At 42.0% G+C, this 20,496-nt stretch overlaps 1 long non-coding RNA gene across 1 annotated transcript in view; it reads right to left on the bottom strand.

The window, feature by feature from the left end:
• LOC116641396 overlaps nucleotides 1-20,004 on the bottom strand; it is a 49,147-nt gene extending 29,143 nt beyond the window's left edge. Inside the window, exons 1-5 of the long non-coding RNA XR_004301163.1 lie at nucleotides 19,718-20,004; nucleotides 12,828-12,912; nucleotides 11,614-11,686; nucleotides 4,054-4,186; nucleotides 2,887-2,972 (exon numbers count right to left, since the gene is read on the bottom strand). This is a non-coding gene — a long non-coding RNA (uncharacterized LOC116641396). The remainder of the gene's footprint in view (nucleotides 1-2,886; nucleotides 2,973-4,053; nucleotides 4,187-11,613; nucleotides 11,687-12,827; nucleotides 12,913-19,717) is intronic.
• Between the last annotated feature and the right edge of the window lie 492 nt (nucleotides 20,005-20,496).

Consider the following 20,496-nt stretch of genomic DNA (forward strand, 5'->3'; position numbering starts at 1 on the left):
ACAGACTTCCTTATTTCAGGTCTTTTCATAGTTTTAGCATACTGGGGTGTGCCGTGCATCTCTTAGAGGTGGGAATGGTTCACATCTTTATCCACACATAGCCATGGAGGCCTCTTATCATGAAGTAGCTCATGGAGCTAGTGTTGGATGGAACACATTGGATCAAGTCTAATCCACTCCTCCAGAGAAGGGAAATGAGGATCAGAGCAAAGAAGGGACTTGCCCAAGTGCATGGATAGGTCAGAACTACACTTCCAGTGTTTTCTCTCTGCTGCCAGGCATAGTTTCCAGTAACTACGAAGAAGGCTCCTTCCCAAGGCTTCTGGTTGTTGGGAGACTCCAATGAGATATAAGTAAGGGTAGGATTAGCCATGTCTCAAACAAAAGATATCTGTGTGAATCTCTCTGCTATTAGAATGTTCCCAATAAGGGGCACCTGGGTGGCTCAGTCCGTCAAGCATCCAACTCTTGATCTCAGCTCAGGTCTTGATCTCAGGGTCGAGTCCGGGCCCTGCTTGGGCTCCACACTGGGTGTGGAGCTAAATAAATAAATAAAGTAAGTTTGTTCCCGGTAAAAGATGTTTCTAAAACTAACGCTGGCAGAAACTCTAATTCAATCAGCATTTGTTGCATGGCCATCACGGAGATATATGCCTGATCGGGTATATCATTGAGGGTCAATCTCTACCTTCCAGAAACTGAACCAGCACTGTTAAACACATACCAGAAAATGGATCAGCTTTCAGTTTTTGGTGGGATCTCAATTTATTTAACCTCCCTAGGCTTCACTGTTCTTTTTTTTTTTTTTTTAAGATTTTATTTATTTATTTGGAAGAGAGAGAGAGAGCATGAGTAGGGGGGAGGGGCAGAGGGAGAGGGAGAAGCAGACTCTCTGCTGAGCGAGGAGCCCAATGCAGGACTCGATCCCAGGACCCTGAGATCATGACCTGAGCCGAAGGCAGACGCTTAACCGACTGAGCCACCCAGGCACCCTTCATTGTTCATTTTTGGCCAAACCTTCCACTTGGCTTTCTCAAAGGGATTGACTGATAACTGGAAACACTTGCAAAAACAGAACCTACACAAATGCTAAACAGTAAGTATCCTGTAATCTACTAGTTAACATGGAGTTAGAAGTGGGATACAGCCCACTTTGGCCCAAGAAACTCACTCTGAACCTGAATATCTAATAAACCGGGGAAGAGAGTAGTCCCATGAATTAAAAAGCAGCATTTTGAAATCTAATCAGATATTCTCTCAATTTACTCACCACCCCTGCAGTGCTATCCAACTTTATTAGGATTTTATTCTGTATTCTCTTTTAAAGTGACATTTACATTAATTTACAATACTAACACAAAATTCTATTAAACAGGAAAGAACTTTTACAACTTTATTATTTTTTCTTGATTACTGTCCCTAGGTTTTCAGCCCACTAATAAGGAATCTTTGGTCTTATTTCATGTTGGAGAGAGGAATTGTGAACTCTCTACAAGGCTGTTTCCTGCTGGGTTGTTAAACGCAGTGGGAACCCTGACTTGGAGGGTATGTGCTGTAATTGGCTGGAAGGGCCAGAAAGTTAAACCTCCTCACTCTTGCTCAGTCCCCTTTTATCCTGGGTATCTTGCAAGTTTATAATCATTCTCTAGGTTGGCTCTGACTTCAAAAGAACAATGAGAGGTGAGCCATGAGGAAGTGGAAATGCTGGGTCATCCCCCACCCCCCAATTTTGATGGCCTCATAGTCCGTGTTGCCAGAACTGGGATTGCAACTGGCCACACCTCTGACCAGAGAGCACTTCCATCCCTGGAGCCATCTGGCCATCCAGACATGAGGCAGGGTCTATATGGGATGGAGGGAGACGTATGGATCATCACGACCTTCATCTCTCATGTGAGGAAACTGAGGCCAAGACAGAGAACAGGATTTACTCAAAACCAGGGAGAGAGGAAGCTGCTGAGTCAGGACCAAAATGCAAACCTTTCAGCTCTCAACCCAACATTGGTTCTCCTTCCCACTGTGTAAAACCCTGGAGTTTTTTCAAGAACAGAAATCAACCCAGGCTATGTCTCTTAGCCAGGGTGAGTGCCAAATGTATCTACTGACCCATGCCTACAGTGATCAGAAACCCGTTCTGTTTCTTTTATAATTTTTTAAAAATTTCTCATTAACGCAGACCATGAATTACATATGGTTCCATGTTTACTTCTCTGTGTGAGTTCCATAGCAGCTGCATTGTTTATTAGTTCAATATGTTTAAGACAGATGCTATTTCTGTGGATAAAACAGGCAGTCTTTTCTTCAGTCTTCCACCCCATCCATTCCTAAAAGGGACCCATTCCACACCAAGCCAAATTTGCCCCAGGCACCCAATTGCCAAGTACCAAAAGGTGAAATAAAAAAAACTTGAAAGTTTCTTTCATATAACCTGTGCATTCCCCTTAAGCATATGAAAACATTCTTTTTCAAATATACCAAATGATATATTGATATATTTATCCCATTAAGCTCTATTATGCATCCACTATATGTCTGGTCTTATTCTGGGCACAGGAGATGCAAATAGGAGCAGCACAGACTCTGACCTTGAATGGCTCCTACCCTGATGAGCAAAACCAGTCTCTGAGCATGTAATAACAGCCACAAGATCAATGGCATTAGATGAATGGCAGGTAGAGAAGGTCCAATCCAACTTGAGAAATCAGAAAATGCTTCCCAAGGAAGCTGACAACTGTTCACCTGAGTCTAGTGGATGTTAAAACAGGAAAGGACCCCATGAGAAAACCCAGTTTGGCTCTCTACTCTCAAAACAATTGGAAAACATGATCCCATTTTGCAGATAAGAAACACGAACTCAAGAAGATCATGCAATTTGGATAAGGTCACCTTGCTCATGATATAATTTCTTCGAAAGTTCCCAGATTCTCTTGCTCCTTCTCAGTCAGGAAAGGCAGCACCCTCCAAAAGTACCACTAAGGTAAAAGGAAAAAAAAAAAAAAAAAAAAAACAATGTAGAAATCCTCCAGCACCCAAGATTTCTTGAGATCATAAGTAACTTTTACTCAGTAAAAAAATCCACCTCCCCACTCAGCTGCATTCCCATCAGCAACCAGAAATTGTTGCAATCTAATGCATTTATGTGTTTTGGTTTTCTTAATTTATTTCAGGCACCTCATTTTCCTGGAACAAGTGCTGTTATTTATGACACAGCAGCAAACACTTTACATTTATAGAGGTTATGAATTTTAGTAATGGTTTTGGTGGCAATTTAATCTGTCCTAACTATGAGGCATTTTACAATGACAATTAAATTATTATTAAAAAATAAACCTCAAATGACATCCTTATCACTTATCAACATATCAAAAGTTTCACTGACTTGCATTCTGGGTGGGTTGTAAATATCCCAATGTAGTCTTAGTGAATCCATGCAATAAACTTGAGTGAACTTAATTAACTTCCACAGTATATTTAAAAGAAAACTCCTCACACATTTCTATGTCGGGGAATGAAACATTATTTGAAAAGTGGGTTTATTACATTCCATGGTGCACACTGATATTTAATATTTAAAGACTCTTAAATTTGATGTACTATGCTGATAGCTGAAGGGTTTAGTCCCGCAGTGTGGGAGGGCGAGATGGTGCATTTCTCTTTCCATCTCATAGAGGAGGCTTTTATTTTATTGGTCGAGCCCCCCATACACTGATCTATTAAAATCTATGCTCACAGAAGTGTCAAGGATGTTAATGTATACTTTATCAAATTAATTTTAATGTAGGCTTGCTGAATAGCTAATTCCCAAGCTATGTTCTAAATTGTTGCAAAACAACTCCACTCCAAATTAGCCAGGGTGCTGCATTGATTTCAGCAGATAACATGTCAGCAAAGTATCATTTGATACAAATTAAAAATGAGGGCTTTTATTTTTTCTCCTTAGAGAATCTAATAAAGAGAAAGAAACAGTCAGGCTTAACCCACTTCCTGTTCCAAACTTAAAGGGCGCTGGCTGAAATAAAATCACTTTGTTCAGATCCACATTTTGATAATTACCTCAGACAGCAGTAGGGGTTTCCATTTCAAAAATTAGATTTGACGTTTGACTTAAATATAGTGTTCTCTTTTAAGCCCACGTTTCCATGCTCTTAAATGACAGTAGCCAAACATTGATAGCAGACTATTCTTCCTTAAAAGGTAGAGATAGAGAAATTTTATCAAAACAGTAGAAGGCAACCATCCAGTAGGAAAATGCAGGGTTTGCCTGTACTAAATCACTTCGGCCAACATTCTCAAATCCAATGCAAAGAAATGGGAAAGAGTCTGCTCTTGTAATCCTTCCTGGACACCAGAAGACACACTATAGAATGCAGCATGTTCTGCTCCTGGGTGATTTACTCAAAATTTCCTTTGGTGACTCCCAAGTGTCTTTCATCCAGCTTCTTAGGTAAAATTATTTGCATGGCTGTATACTTGTATTTCTGTGTATTACGTGCCCATAGTATTGTGCAACTATTTTTACATTCATAACTTTGTAACAAAGCCTAAGTCACAAGGAACTTTTTTTTTTTAGGTTCTGTTGCTCGCTATTATAATCTGCTTTCAGCAATGACCCAGAAAATATGAACCACAGTTTTCTCATTTGTAAAGAGGGTTAAACTGATAACGTAGAGAATTCTTAGTTCCAGCTTTAAAAAAGGAAAAGAAATATTATAGGGTTCTAAGTTTAAAGGAAAAAAATATTGTAGGGTTCTAGGGTTCAAGCATTGTTCCTTGCAAAAAGTACTTGATGGGCACCTACCATGTGTCAGGCACTATGCTAGTACTGGATATAAGTTGTGAAAAAAATAGCCAAAACTGATGTTCTCATAGACCCTGTGGACTAGGCTTTATTGCCTTAGCATTTACTACTGCTATAAAAGTGGTACCATTTATTTGCACTAAAATGGCCTATTTGATACTCTTTCATTTCTGTCTGGAAAGCACCAATCAAGGCAAAGCTAACCTTCCCTTTACTCCATCCTCATCCCTTTAAATTCTAGCATGCCGTATTTCCTAATGAACAAACCCATCTACATTATCCAATGAAAAGGCAGCTCCGATTCCCCTTGCCAGAGGAGGGGGGTGGTTTCTAAGTGGAGAATAGAAGAACACCTGACAGCTGGGGACCAGAACAAGACTCCGATACTGAGCTTATGATTCTCTGTCTCCTATTCCCAAGTTCACTTTACTTTCCCAGATCTTAACGATTTTTAATTTTTAAAAATTTTTTTATCTGAGCCATTTTTTAGAACCACATTATACTCTTAAATAGTTTTAAGGACCAGATACATTCCCTTAATTATACCAATCCTCAGAAATTCTATTCTGGGGCCATAACTGCCCAATTCTGTGTGAAGATACCTATTTACATTTAAATGCAGCCTGAGATTCTGGGAAGAAAAAAAGAATAAGAGAAACCTAAAGATTTACCAGAAAGTGCTGTGGAAGGGAATTCTGCTTCTGTTTCAGATCAACAATCCTATGAAGCTCAACTGAAAAATTATACCAATTTGATCGATTATAAAAACAATAGTCATTTTGAACATATCTGAGAACTACCAAGATTTGAAAGGCTGAAATTTCAGGGAGAAAGAAGGTCCAGAGAGTGAGCCTAACATTTGGTGCTGCTTTCCTCCTATAGAGATTTGATGATTTTAAATGGGTATCTGAGCAGCTCCGAGGAGCTGAACAGAGTCATTGTATTGGGTTGGAATAACTAAAATTGGAGCTCAGGGTCTGCCAGGGAGGAGCTTTCCCTTGGGATTTTTGAAGACTCTATCCCAAATGTAAGGAAAAGCAAGAACTGAAGAAGCCCTCAAAGGCAACAAAACTACTTTGTATGAAACTGTAATGGTGGATACATATCATTATACATTTGTCTAAACCTATAAAATGTACATCAAAAATGAACCCTAATATAGACTATGATCTTTGGGGAGTGATCCTATGTCAATATAAGGTCATCAATTGTAACAAACTTAGCACTCTGGTGGGGGGACTGATGAAGGGGGGAAGCTATGCATGTGAGCCAGGAGTGGGAGGCATATGGGAAATCTCTGCACCTTCCTCTCAATTTTGCTATGAACCTAAAACTCCTCTAAAAATAAGGTCTATTTAAAGAATCAAGAAGCTCTTTAAAAGGCTAAAACCCAGCTTCAAATTACTCAATCTCTGATTTGATTTAAAAAGTCTGTTCTTAATCTGCCTATCAGAAGCAAATGTAGATCCTCTCCAGAGGATCAATATGTTGAAGAAATATGATGCCAAGATGAATAATTTCAGCAGAGGGTGAGAAGCCATAAAAAGGAATCAAATGGAAATTCTAGAGTGGAAAAATGCAATCACTGCAATTCAAACACAATATATGGGTAAACAGAAGATTAGATAGAACTCAAGAGAGGATTAATAAACTGGAAGATAAGACAAAAGAAAATATCTAGTCTAAGGCACAAAGAGACAAAAAAATATAGAAAATACAGAAAGAAAATAAGACACAGTGAGATCTCCTGAGAAAGTTTGGCCAAGTATACACAGCTGGATTGCTAGACATGGAAGAGACAGAAATAATATTTGAAGAAATAATGACCAAGCACTTTCCCAAACTGATGCATGACATCAAGCCCCAGATTCCAGAAGCACTACAAACTCCATCAGTATAAACATACACAAAAAACACATATAGACAAGAAATTCAAAGAAAAGTAGAAAGACCTACAAACAACCAGAGGGGGGAATGCAGATTATCTTCAAAGGAGCATCGATAAGAACTATGGCTGACTGCTGAACAGAAGTAATTGAGGCACTGGAAAATGGAACAATATCTTCAAAGACTGAAAGAAAATAACTATCCATCTAAAATTCTATATCCAGTGAAAAAGATGAAAGCAAAATAAAGACAACTACAAACAAGCAAAACTTAAGTCATCAACAGTAGATCTTCCCTACAGGAGATACTACAGAAGATACTTTAGGCTGAATAAAAAGTATATTGACTAACTCAGATGCAAGTAGAGGGGGAGTAAGTCTACATAAATACTGATTGGATAAAGCAATAACAATAATAATAATGATTCACATTGAGGTTTAATATTTATAAAAAGAGAATTGCACAATGAAATAGCATATAGGAGTGAAGCAAGTAAAGGGAATTAACTATTCTAAGGTCCTTGAATTTTCAGGAAATGGAAAAGTACAAATTTACATTCGTCTTTAAGTAAGGCAAAAATGTTTACTATAATCTCTAGAGTAACCCCCAAAATATATGAAAATAATGTATAGCTAGCAGGAAAAGTGCAATAATACAAGAAAATAGCTGGAAGAATTTTGTTTCCCTTAGCTTGGAAATGCCACTGGCTCTAATGTTTTGATAATTAAATTCCTCCTGGTTTTGAGAATACGAATAATTTGAAATTAGCCATTTTGGATGTCTCAGGCTGGCTTTGCCATCCTACAGACTTCATATCAGTTTGCAGGAGTATAGTGAGGGAGCACCAGAGTTGGAGACACAGATCCTGAGTTTGGAATTCAGATGAGACTCTGACCTCCTGAGTTATTTTGGACAATCTTTAAGCCATGTCCACTACACCTATAAATTGGGTATGACGAACACTTTGCCAAGTTTCTTCAGGGGGTGTTGGGAGGCTCAAAGGAGAGAAGCGATGCAAGATTCTTTCTGAGATGCTATAGAAGTGCTTAGAGTTCAAGGAATAAATATTTGCTTCTAGTAGGCAATACTCAGATACATTAGGGAAAATTAAAGTCAATGGCATGCTGTTTGTGTTAGTCAGAACAGGCGAGGCTAGGCTGCACTAAGTGATAGACCTGGAATCTCTGTGGTTTTATACTGCAGGGATCTGTTTCTTGTTCAACCCCAAGACATACAGGTTGGGTAGTTCTCCTTGATAGTTCTCCTCCAGTAGTGACTCAGGAATTTCCATCCAGAAGTGTCCCCATCTTCAACACAAGAAATGTCATGGTCACCAAGAAAAAGGAAGAGAGAAAATGGAAAATTGTGCAGGATATTTTATTTTATTTTATTTTTTAAAGATTTTATTTATTTGACAGAGAGAGACACAGTGAGAGAGGGAACACAAGCAGGGGGAGTGGGAGAGGGAGAAGCAGGCTTCCCGCCAAACAGGGAGCCCGATGCAGGGCTCGATCCCAGGACCCTGGGATCATGACCTGAGCCGAAGGCAGACGCTTAACCGACTGAGCCACCCAGGCACCCCGGATATTTTAGAACCAAGAATGAAAGTGGAATACAATCACTTCAACCCCACATCCATTCAGCCAGAACCAAATCACATGATCCTAAAGTAACTTCAAAGAAGGTTGGGAAATGTAGTCTTCCTTTTTGTCCAAGAAGAAGTGGGACTAGTTAGTGTCCAGCCTATCTCCACCGAAACACTGGTGTCCGGGTTGTGTCCTAGCAATGTGCTAGGAATTAGAGAAGATGGTGACTTTCCCATTATGTCTCTGTTTTTGTAAAAGTTAAAATATTTTTTGAGCTCCTCCTGTGGATTTTATTAAAATACAATTGAACAACATATTACTCCAAAAAAACCAAAAAATCAGATGAGTAGTTCATTCTCTGAAAGAGTAACTTGTTTGGACAAAGCAGAAACTACAAATGCAAAAAACAGATGAGACAGAAATAAAACCCTCACTCCTCAAGACATTTTATAACAAGAGAGTCCCAGTGCAGATCAGCTACTCAGAGAGAGAAAAATTCTCCAGTGACACATAAAGTCATAACTGACACAAAGCTGTGCTTCTGGTTGTCCCAATACTCTCCCAAATATATCTTTATAATGCAGACTTGGGCCAGAAGACTCAGAACTTGGAATATTTATACAAAAGAGAGAGAGAGAGAAAATATCCAGGCATTGAACCTAAATTCAAGTCTGAGCTCCAGCAATAACTACTTTTGTTGTCCTAGCAAACTCACTGAGCTTACCCTGATTACCAGAAGAATAGATTGATCAGAATGTCCCAAAGTGGGATGTAAAAGGTATTCTGCTAAACAAACAAACAGACAAACAAAAAAGATGTTATTTCTAAGGTCAGTTAAGTTTGGGAAACATAGTGTTAAAGTTCTGGTTTTGTTGCTGTTTTTGTTGCTTTTTAGGCAGAGGCTTTAATGTTCCATTGTGAATCATGACTGTCCAAAATATAAAAATGTGTGCATGTGTGCATGCACATGCATGCATGTTCACAAGTGCACATATGCATGTGTGTTGGGAGTGGGACAGAGTTGGTGATTTCATTGGGAGCATGCCCCCAACTTACTTTGGCCAGGTACTATTCTATAGTATAGGAGATGTTGGGATGTCTGGGCTCTGTTGCCTTTCATGCATCTAACAGCCAATGATCCATGAGTGTGATTTGTACCTGATGAGCCAGATGACTCCAAGATGTAGCAGAACTTCCAATTCACATGTGTGCAGTCAGTGGCCTGGAGGAAATGTGTGAAGACTATTGTTAACCAAGCTGTTCCAGGAAAATTTCGAATGAGAGGTCCCACAGGCCCCAGGCTAACCTAATTTCTATGAATTTACAAATTTAAGCCTTTTGGTGATGGGAAGACCCTGTGTGTTTTCAAGTCTGCACTTGCAAACTTTACCCTGCAGGCTTAGAAATCAAACAGATCTTCGGAAAATACAGAGTAACATGTATAAGTGGAAAAAACAAACAAACAAACATGTTTTTCTTTAAAAGACATTCCAGGATAAGCCTGGATATTGCTCCTATGGGAGAAAGATTTATCTTCAATCCATCCCATGCACTTACAATCAGTGTAATCTTTCTGAAACATGGATCAGATAAAAATCATTTCATCTTCTTAAAGAAAAAGAGAAGCATCATTCATATGATTTTCCATAAAAATACAAGTGTTCTTCATGGATTCCAAGACCTTCATAATTTAATCCTTGCTATTCTGGCTCATCTCATTACCCATCATCTACCCATCCCCGCACCCACTCTCTCCCCACCATCTCAACCACTAGGGATACCCTATGCCATCACTATGCCCACGCTTCCAGCAGTACCTCCACCACTAGGGACTTCATGCCTTCTCTGTGCCCAGCTCCCAATTATTATCTTCAGCACAAGGCACATTATGCTGTCACAATGCCCACACCCCAACGATCACTGCAACCCCTAGCTATTTTGTATATATCCGTATCTACACACCCAACCTCACCTTCACCACTAGGTATCCTCTGTCAACACGTAACCAAGAGACAGCAAACAGGTTCACCCCACTGTGATTCAGGTCCATCAGTGTTGCTCCCTGGAATTTTCCTTCATTTTTCTCTGCTTGGAAAAATTTATTTTCAGCTGTCAAGGTTCAACCCCCATGCCTCAGAGATTTCCCCAACTCCCCACCGCATCAGGTGGATCCAATTTACTCCTGCTCGCTTCTCTCGATGCACTTTGCATGTGATGCTTCCATAGCCCACACCGTGTTATACTTAGTGGAAGCTTATTTTATTTTTTATAATAATGACCTTACCACTGACCAAGCAGTTACAGCGTATGCTTTCTGTGTATTATCTTGGTTAATACTCATATTAGTACTAATGAAGTTCATACTATTTTTAACTTCATGTTACAGATGAGGAAACTAATGACCATAGAGGCTGAGTAACTTGATTAGGATCACACAGGTAACACAGATAGGAGCTCGGATTTAAATGACGGTCGGTAAGACCCCATAGTCCCTACTGAAAATGAATGATCCCAGCTCCGCCATTGAACTAGTTGTCTGGGGCTGACCAGGTAACCTCACTGAGCTTTAGCTTCCTCATCTGAAAGTCTAGATAACCCCTGCCTTGTCTCTCACTGGGGGATTGTGATCATAAACTGAAATAATGAATCCGAAAGAGATTTGCAAATGCTAAAGCGCTATGCAAATGCAAGCTAATTAATTAATGAACTCATTAACATGTTCTCCTGCCGGGCTGCAGTTAGGGCCAAATTATAAATAATCCTCATCTTGCTGGGAATTTAACCAAGAAATTTAGGTGGTAGGAGGGAAAAAGAAGGCTGTGGATCCAAGATCTCCAACTCTGCACACACCACGGAAGGCAGTTTAATGCAGAATCGTTCCCATTGCCAGTTGCAGAGTTATTTTTTTTTCTAACCAAAAAGTAAAAGGATGGGGGTGGGGTGAGAAATGTAAAAAAGATTTCAGAGGGATGAGAAATCCCTCTACTATACTATTAATGCGGATGGTTCGGCATGTCATTATACCCTAAATTCACTGATCCTGTGGAATGGGGTGGACCTATAGTAAATGTCTAGGTCTTTGTTACTTATTTATATCTAGCAAACACTTTTACTATGTGTCAGTGATTGCTCTAAGTGCTTTACAACTATTTGTTTGTTTAATCTTCATAAGGGCTCAGAGAGAAGTTACTGCCCCAGGCCCACTTTACAGAGAGAGAGACTGAGACACAGAGGTTAAGTAAACTGTCCAGGGTCATGCAACCAGGTGCTGGTGAGGTGAGGCCAGGGTTCGTATCTAGACCATCTGGTTTCACAAGCCATGTTCTTGACCCCATGCCATACCTCTCTTCATGTGGCCGCACTGGTCTGGCAGGTCATCCACAGATATCCGGGGGTGGTGGTGGTGGGGGTTTACCTGGGGAAGGTGGTGGAGAGACAGAGCAGAACCTATTTACTGAGTACTAATTATATGCCAGGTACTGTGTAAAAAACAACTTGCACAACTCCATTGAATTTTTAAGAATATATTTGGAAGATGGGAGTAGATCTTCAAGTCTTGTTTCTCTTGGTATCTGCCACCTACAGGGAGGCTGCTTTCTGCTGTCCCTTCCTGTGAGCTTGGGAGAGCCTGCTCTCCCCTGAGGCAGGAGTGCTGTGGCTGAAGGGGAACATCTGGATTAGGAAGCTGATGGCTGCTAATGCATCCCTGTCACATCCCCCAAACAGCTTTAAAGGAGGAAAGGTACTATCCTGATCTCAATCTTTCTGACTCAAGTGTCTCTTTCTCACTTGGTTCTGAACTCAGGCAAGAAAAAGAGGAATGTTGCTTACTAACCAGGTCAAACCCTAACAGGTGCCCCTTGCCCAAGATCACAGAGCTAGGACTTGGTGGAGCTGAGACTCAAACCTGAACTATGATGCTGTCATGTTTCCTACAAATTCAAGAACAGGGTAGCTTTATAAAATATAGATCGTCAGGAATGAGCAAGGTCAAAGTCTGTGGCTTATTATAATACTAGCTTTTTTTACAAGAAATAGCAGCTTCATTGATTTGATTTGATTTGAGAAGAAAAGAAGAATTCACTTTCCACACATGAAGCTCTGTAAGGATAAAAGATTTCCCCCAAAATCCTACATAAAGAAGTAACAAAATCTGAGTCTGAATATAGATTTGTCCAATTCCGAAGTCAATACTTATTCCACTATGTATAGTACATGATTTCTCATGTCTTGTGTACCATATAAACAATATTGCAACTGAAATAACAGAAACTGACAGAAAAAAAAATCATCCATAATCTCAATATCCCATTACCCATAATAAATCAACCACGCTCATTTGTCCACATTCCCCTTTAAACCTTTGTGAAATTTAGGTATTTGTAGCCCCTTAGCCATAGAGTTTCCCGAAAATCTGATGTCATATTCAGGACCAAAATTTCAATCACTGCATAAAATTATCATTCTACTGGAACTTACTGAAACATGTTCTCTACGTAATACAGGAAGTATATCTCTAATAATCGCACTCTTATAAATAACATGGTGACGAATACCTTCAAATAAATGTCTTTGACTCCTTTGTGATAATTTCCTGAGCAGCCATCACAATGTTGGGTTTTCCGGGTGAAATTGCTTCAACTTGGACAAAGTAGAAATGGAATTGACATGAGCATTAAACGTCTCCCATAAGCCCCATCCCTCCTCTCCCGGCTCGCTGCCGAAGATGCACCAAGAGCCGGGGAAGCACATCAACCCATGATTAGACCAGTCAAACATGTTTAAATAAAAAAGGAGTTTAGAATATTTAACAGGATCAAAGATGGAAGATTACAGAGATTTGGAGTCCTTTAATAAATATTAAAGATACATTCCCCCATTCCACTCCTGGCTGTGCATCAAGCGTGGAACAGACTCAGACAGATGTGGAATTCAAAAGGCAAGTGCCTTTATCTTTGTAGCAACATCACCTGACAGGTAAGGAAGAAACATAGATTGTCTTGACTTGCTTGGGGGCTGTGAGGGGGAAGTGTAGTTACTTACTAAAAATGGGAATCGGCAAACCTAAGGACAGCCCAGAAGGCGGGAGTTGTGAGATATTACAGGGAGAGGAGAATTTTGATAACATAGCCCACCCCTGCACTAGAAGCTGGTACTGAGGCCCATCGAGAGGTGCCCACTGGCCTCTCGTCACCATGCGTCCTAGGCAGAGCCCAGACCCTCTGGCTCCTGTCCGGAGTTCCTTTTAATGAGTGATGTCGCCTCTGCTCAAAATACAATAGAGCCTAGCAGACAGCCACCACTGACAGCCTTGAAGTGTGCCAACCTCCATTTGCTTATAGGTGAGGTAGGGGGTTATATCAGGCAGACAAAACTTATTCCCAACCCAAGCATCCTAGACAGCCCCAAGAAACATTTTCAGGAAATGGGCTTCCTTCTTTCCTGGGGACAGTTGGCATGCTCGGTTGCTCCCCGCTCCCGGAGTTGTCCGTCATCCAAGAGCCCTGATCGATTAAGGTGGGTCCTGATGACCTGCAGGTAGCCCTTCCCGTCAGCTCACGTCGGTGTGACCACACCAGTTTTTGGCTCCTGTTGTTTCTGTTTGGGCTGCTCTCCAGTCGGATTGGCCACTGTCCAAGCTGTAACAGTCATTAAATATTTTGCATGTCACCCCTGGCATTTACTAAAGTTTTCCTACGGAGTACTGGATAAACAAATCGTTATAAAAAGAGGAAAAATAAGCTTGCAGACTGAATGAAGAATCCAGCCTCTGAGATGTTTTGCAAGGATGATTCTGTTTAACTGTGTTGAACTCCGTATTTCCAAACTTATTAGACAACACAGGAGGAGTACAGCCCCTTCTTCCAACTTTTTTTGCAGTTTTAAGAAGTGCCTACTATCATCTCATGAAAGTAGTGTTCCAGGAACACAGCTTTGGTAAGGAAGTGGATTTCTACAGCCCAGGGACATCTGTGCCTGAAGGTCCCATCTTCCTATCAAAGATGCTGACAAAGACCACCTTTGGGAAAAAAAAGTTTTGGAAAATGGTAAAGAGGTGGACTTTTTTAAAAGACTTTATTTATTTATTTGTCAGAGAGAGAGAGAGAGCAGCAGGCAGAGGGAGAAGCAGAGTCCCCGCTGAGCAGGGAGCCCAATGCGGGACTCGATCCCAGGACCCTGGAATCATGACCTGAGCCGAAGGCAGATGCTTAACTGAGAGATGGACTTTTTTTTTTTTTTTTTAAGATTTATTTATTTATTTGAGACAGAGAGAGAGAGCATGCATGCTCGCAGGTGGGAGGGGCAGAGGGAGAGGGAGAGAAAATCTTAAGCAGACTCCACGCTGAGCACAGAGCCCTATGTGGGGCTGGAGCTGCCCAGGCTCTCCAAGAGATGGACTTTTATTGAAACCCTGGTTCTACCAGTTGTCCTTGAGCAAATTACTTAAATTGTCAGATGTTCCTTTTCTTCCTCTCCTAAGATGGGTTTAGCACCCCCTCCCTTGCAGGGTTGCTGTGAGGATCCTCGAGATAAGAGATGTAAATATCGATCACGGTGCCCTGCAAACAGTAGTCATGAGGAACAGTTAGTGGCCAGCATCGGGCCCTGAGCACTGAAGGCGGGCCCTTGAGGCTTCCTGCTCTCACAGAGGTCACAGTCTGGGTGACAGACTGACAGACGGACAGGGCTGCAGGACAACAGCCGCCATAGAAGACAGGACCAGGCCTAGGCTGGAGGAAATGGTAAAGTAGGAGTGGTTTGACAATGTCTCATAAATCTGGTGTGATTAGTTGAGGCCTGACAGACCCTTCTCCTCCAACTTTTTAAAAAATCACTGTCTTTCAGGGGCGCCTGGGTGGCTCAGTCGGTTAAGCACCTGACTCTTGGCTTCAGCTCAGGTCACAATCTTGTGGCCGTGAGATCCAGCCCCACATCAGGCTCCGTGCTGGGCATGGAGCTTGCTTAAGATTCTCTCCCTCCCTCCCTCCCCCTGCTTGCACGTGCTCTCTTTCTCTCTCTCTCTCTCTCTAAAATAAACAAATAAATAAAATCTTAAAATAACTGTTTTTAAAAATAACTGAAGAATGGTGGTTACCAGGGACAAGGAAGAAGAGGGAGGAGTATTTAATGGATATGGAGTTTCACTTTGGGAAGAGGAAAACTGGTCCTCCTGCCGATGGATGACAGGGTGGTTGTATAACAATGTGAATGTATGGGATACCACTGAACTGTGGACACTTACAAATGGTACATTTTATGTTATGCGCACGAGGCTACACTTTTAAGAAATTTAAATAAGTTTTGTCTTCTCTTTCCAAGGGTAAATTAGCTCTCCCCGCTCTGAGCTGCACAAATCACATCGCTGGTCGAGGCGGCATCTCTCCGGTGTGCTGGTCCTTCCTCGGCTTAGCTGCCCCACATCTTGCTCCTTCTAGGATTTCTCTTCTTTTCCAGCCAAGCCTCCAGATGGTATTTCAGTAACTCAGCTAAACATCTTCCGTCACAGGCTTTTTTCCCCCCTTCGCCCCCAGTTCACTTAAAAATAAATTGTCTTTTTTCGTAATTCCAGACAGAACATGAAGCTTTCTCTCTTTTACGCTGCCAGTGAATTCTAAGTACACAATTATGCAGGAAATGTCTTTAGATTCACCAGCTTGAGAACTTTTCAACATTAAGCCCTGAATCAGATAACAGCTTTCATCTCAAGAACAGCTTCACACTGTACCTAAGTAAAAGCTTAACTTATAAAAAAATTGTTACCGGGGGTATAAAAATGTCAAGGTAATAAAATAAGTGAACACAAAACCCTCCCAAATAAAACATGCCACAAAAATTAAGTAAGAATATTTCTAAGGCAGCTGATGGCATGTTAGTTTCTTCTGCCCACCTTTGCATCTACTGCTTCCAAAAAAAAAAAAAAAAATCTAAATGGCCCAAGTACACTCGCGTCCCCCTCCCCATCTACCTATTAATAAGATTTCACCATGTTAAACAAGCCAGCCACTTAGTTGGCTGTGGTGAGGCTTAATTGGATGGCTGTGTTCAATTTTGAGCATCATGTTTCCAGAAAGAAAAGAAAAAAGTGATAAATTGGATGTAGTTCAAAGGAAAGCAAGACAAGGGATGAAAGCGGCTTGGTAAATAAGACCCAGTTGGGAACGTTAAGGTAATTCTGTGCATTTTCAGCTCAGCAAAAAGATGGCTGGCAGATAATGGAAGGCATTTGATGAGTCCATTCCAGCTTGGTCTCCGAGGGATCACCAATAGGAGGAAAAGGAGAAGGGAGAGAATCCTCTGTAGCTCTTTTTCTGCAGCTTACAGCACGGGCTCTGCCATACAGTAGGTGCTCAGTAAAAAACGCTCCCGTTGGATGCCCCCAGAGAAAAACACTGCAATGAGGTTGCTAAACCTGTTGGGGCTGATGCTTACAAACTTCTTTTCCAAGAAAGGTTTGAAGTGTCGGGTTTGATCCTCGGCAAGAATAATTTAGGTAAGGTAAAATAAATTCCCTCATTTGGCCAGTTGTGGATTAAATAACTTCCCAAGGCTCTTGTCAACCCTGCTAACTCTTGGCTCTCTGTGGCTTCAGCCACATTAATCATGTTACTCAGAACTCTACAACTCCCTGTGGCCCCCAAGGTAAATTTCAAGATCTGGAGATGCACTGGCACCCAGTCTAGCCCAAACATGCTTTTTTTAGTCTAGCGACCTCTTCTTCCCTCTCCAAACACACCTACTCAGACAGACTTATCCACACACCGTGACCCGCTCCCCCCTTTGCGGCACGCAGTATCTCAGACAAACCCCATTTAAATCTCAGCCCCACCGCTGACTCTCTCTGCATGCCTGAGCTAATTGTCTGCCCTCTCTAAAGCTTGTCCCATCCTTTGTAAAGTGGGGATAGTAATAGTTCCTACGAGTCTTAAATAAGGTCATACATGTAATGTGTTCAGCGCTGTGCCTGGCACATGACAGTCTTCCCCCATCTTCCTGTCTTGAAGGATGCTATGGTCCTTTTCTAGAATGCCCTTCGGGTTGCTTTTCACCAGTTTGCCAAACTCTGCCCATTCACTGAGGCCCAACTCCAATCTAACCTTATTCACAAACTTTCCCCTGAATGTTGTAAGTCCACAGTGATTTTACCCAAGTTCTATGAGCATGTAGCATTCACTCTCTGGACTGCCTCATTGGACCCTTGATTGCATTCCCCACTGAAACATCTGTTGCCCTCTCTTTAACTTGTCCCTTGAGCTCAGTTCCCTGCACAATGGAAAGAGGCAAAATGTAAAGTCCCAACTCTCAAGAGGAAGGAGGAGAGGAAGTGTTTATATGTATTTATAGGGCACTACCACGGACCAGCTACTCTACTTGGCACTTTCATATACCATCTTCCTATTAATCAGAAAGCTAACAGCAGTCCTCTGAACCATGGCTGCACATTAGAATCACCAAGAGACAATATTAAATATATGCATTCCCCAGGTCCTAGCCCAAACCAATTTAAACAGAATTTCTGGTGGTGGGGCCTCAGTATTTTATGTAAACTCCCCATGGGACTCTCATGAGCACGCAAGGGTGAGAGTCCCAGGCTTACAATTCAGTTTGGAAAACACACACACACACACACACACACACACACACACACACTTACAAATGCATCGTCAATAATGTATTCTGGTGATGCCAAGCAGTCTGACAGCATTCACCTACCACATGCCCATCTATTTTTTCCCTCATTCATTCACCTAACACACACATTTCAGGGCCTTATATGTACAAACAAAATACTTTGTCAGGTGCCCAAAAAGACACCAAGGTAACTCAGATAGAGATTCTGCCTCTTAAGGAGCTTCTATATTAGCAGGAGAGAACAATTTTATATACTTATCTATGACACAGCTAGGGAATGCAAATGCTCCCCAAAAGATTCCAGGTAGCAGGAAGTATCTACGAGCTGGGAGCTGGGTAGGCAGGAAAACTTTAGGATGGGAAGGATCTAAAAACGTAGCAAAGTAAGGGATGGGGTTCTAGGTGGGAGGAAATGCCTGAGCAGAGGCAAAGAGGGGAGAGCACTGGGTAATCCTGGGGATGATGGGGTTGGAGAACTAGCATCTTGCCTAGCCTCCACAGATGCAAAGATGCTGACAACATTCTTTCCTCACTGCTACCAGCTTCACCACAAAACCCCGAGCTTACACCTCTCTGGTTCTAATAGACCAGGCTCAGAACTGAAGCGCGCACTCTGCTGTCTTATCTTCCCGGGGCCAGTCTCTCTGAGGGACTTAGAAGGAGTTAGTGAGGCCCTCTGGGAGTCCTTTTTCTCCCATTTGAACATCCCCGTGGCCTCATTCCCTGACCAAAGGAGCCACTCAGCAGGTGCAAACACTTGTGGTCTCCCTGGGGCACTGGCATTTTGAAGACTCTCACCGGGAAACCTAGCAAGAATGGGCGCCGGCAAGGCTGGGAAAGGCACAGAGAGAGCCATGCATTTGAAGTTGCGCTGGTCGCTCCGAGGAGTTAATGCAGTTTCTGCAAGTAAGACACTTTCCCTTTGGCCTGGAGTAATAGCGTCGGTCAGAAGTTTGCATTGTGGTCCCAGACTCTGCTCGTTCCCAGAGTGACTTCTGGTGAACCTCTCTTTCAGTGGCTCTCATTTTCCCGTCTTTAAGGTGAACAATATGGATTAGATAATAATTCATCATTTTTGAGGATTTGCAGACAAGCATTACCTCATTGAATTCTCACAACAATCATACGAGAAAAGTAGTGGTTTATACCCATTTTACGGATGAGGTAACGGAGGCCAGAGACTCTAGGTCTAGTACCCCAGAGCTGTAAATGGAACCTGACCTAAAACAGTGTTCTCAAACCATGGGCTGTAGAAACCATCTAGAGGATTGTGACCAGGAAATGGACAGGAAAGAAATGGAATTGATTGGATTAGAAAAATAAGGGTGTGGGGCACGTGGGTGGTGCAGTCAGTTAAGCGTCCACTCTTGGTTTCGGCTCAGTGTCATGGGATAGAGCCCCACATCAGGCTCTGCACTTGGTGAGACAGCGGCATGAGAGTGTCTCTCCCTCTTCTTCTGCCCCTCCCCCAACTTGATATCTCTCTAAAAAAAAGAGAGAGAGAAAAGACAAATAAGTGTGCACCTCACACAAGAAGGGTAAGTATTGTTTTGTGAAACTTTTATTTCAGTTATTCCCCACCCACCCCCCAACACACACACACACACACACACACACACACACACACACATTTATGTATAATCTATATTTCAATTACAAGCAAATATGCATATTCTACTCATATACATGCACTGGGTCACAACATAAGATGTTTATCTTTCTGGAAGCTGGAGTCAAAAACAACTGGAAAACATTGCTGTAAGTCACTGAGCATAGCTCTTCTCTGGACGATTTCTACAGAACTGGTTTTCCCTACCTTGTAGCACCAATGGTCTGTGAGTCAGAACCTTCGGGGGTGCATGTGGCTGGGAGCATTCCCACGCAGAGGATGTCCATTTGCGCAATTCCTGAACAGCACGCCAAGTGTGGGACCTTCTTGACCCGAGTGAATTCCTCCTCGCTCTGCTGGAGCTATAGGGCCCCAGTGCGGGGGTCTAGGCAGCCCCGTGTGTGGTGGTAAGGCGACCGCACAGAGGTGGTGCTGCTGGAATCCTGCAGGAAGATATGGGTCCTGTGGGATTCCCGATCCAGCTGGAGAACAGAATCGCCATCTGGTAAATCACAAGATGATTTTTGTTCTTGCCAGACGCACCCTATCAATATGGAAGATACAGACAGTCTTCAACACATAAACAGGTTATGTTGCCAAAAGTTCCTTTGTAACTCAGATGTTTGGCGTTTGGAACACATCACCCCATAGAAACAAGGATATAAATGGAGGTTAGGTTTTCATGTTTTAAAACTCAGAGGGTGTATGACACACTGTGTTTTGCACAGTGAACTGGGTAAAGACTGGGTGAGAGCACATTTGCTAGCTGTGGGAACGTATGTCTGAGTTCCTTATGCTTTTCTGAGTCCCCGTTCCTCATTTCAAAAGGGGGTCAACTAAAAATGACCCCTTTTTCATAGATGTGCTGGGGTTCCTGGAGCTGCTATTATTATAACATCGCGGTTAAAAAAAAAAACGCATGTGACCTTGCCTAGAGCACATAAGCACCCCCAAGCCTCAGTTTCCATCCCTGTAAAACTATGAGA

This window comes from Phoca vitulina, unplaced genomic scaffold, assembly GCF_004348235.1.
Source record: "Phoca vitulina isolate PV1807 unplaced genomic scaffold, GSC_HSeal_1.0 scaffold21, whole genome shotgun sequence".
NCBI classification, from domain to species: domain Eukaryota; kingdom Metazoa; phylum Chordata; class Mammalia; order Carnivora; family Phocidae; genus Phoca; species Phoca vitulina.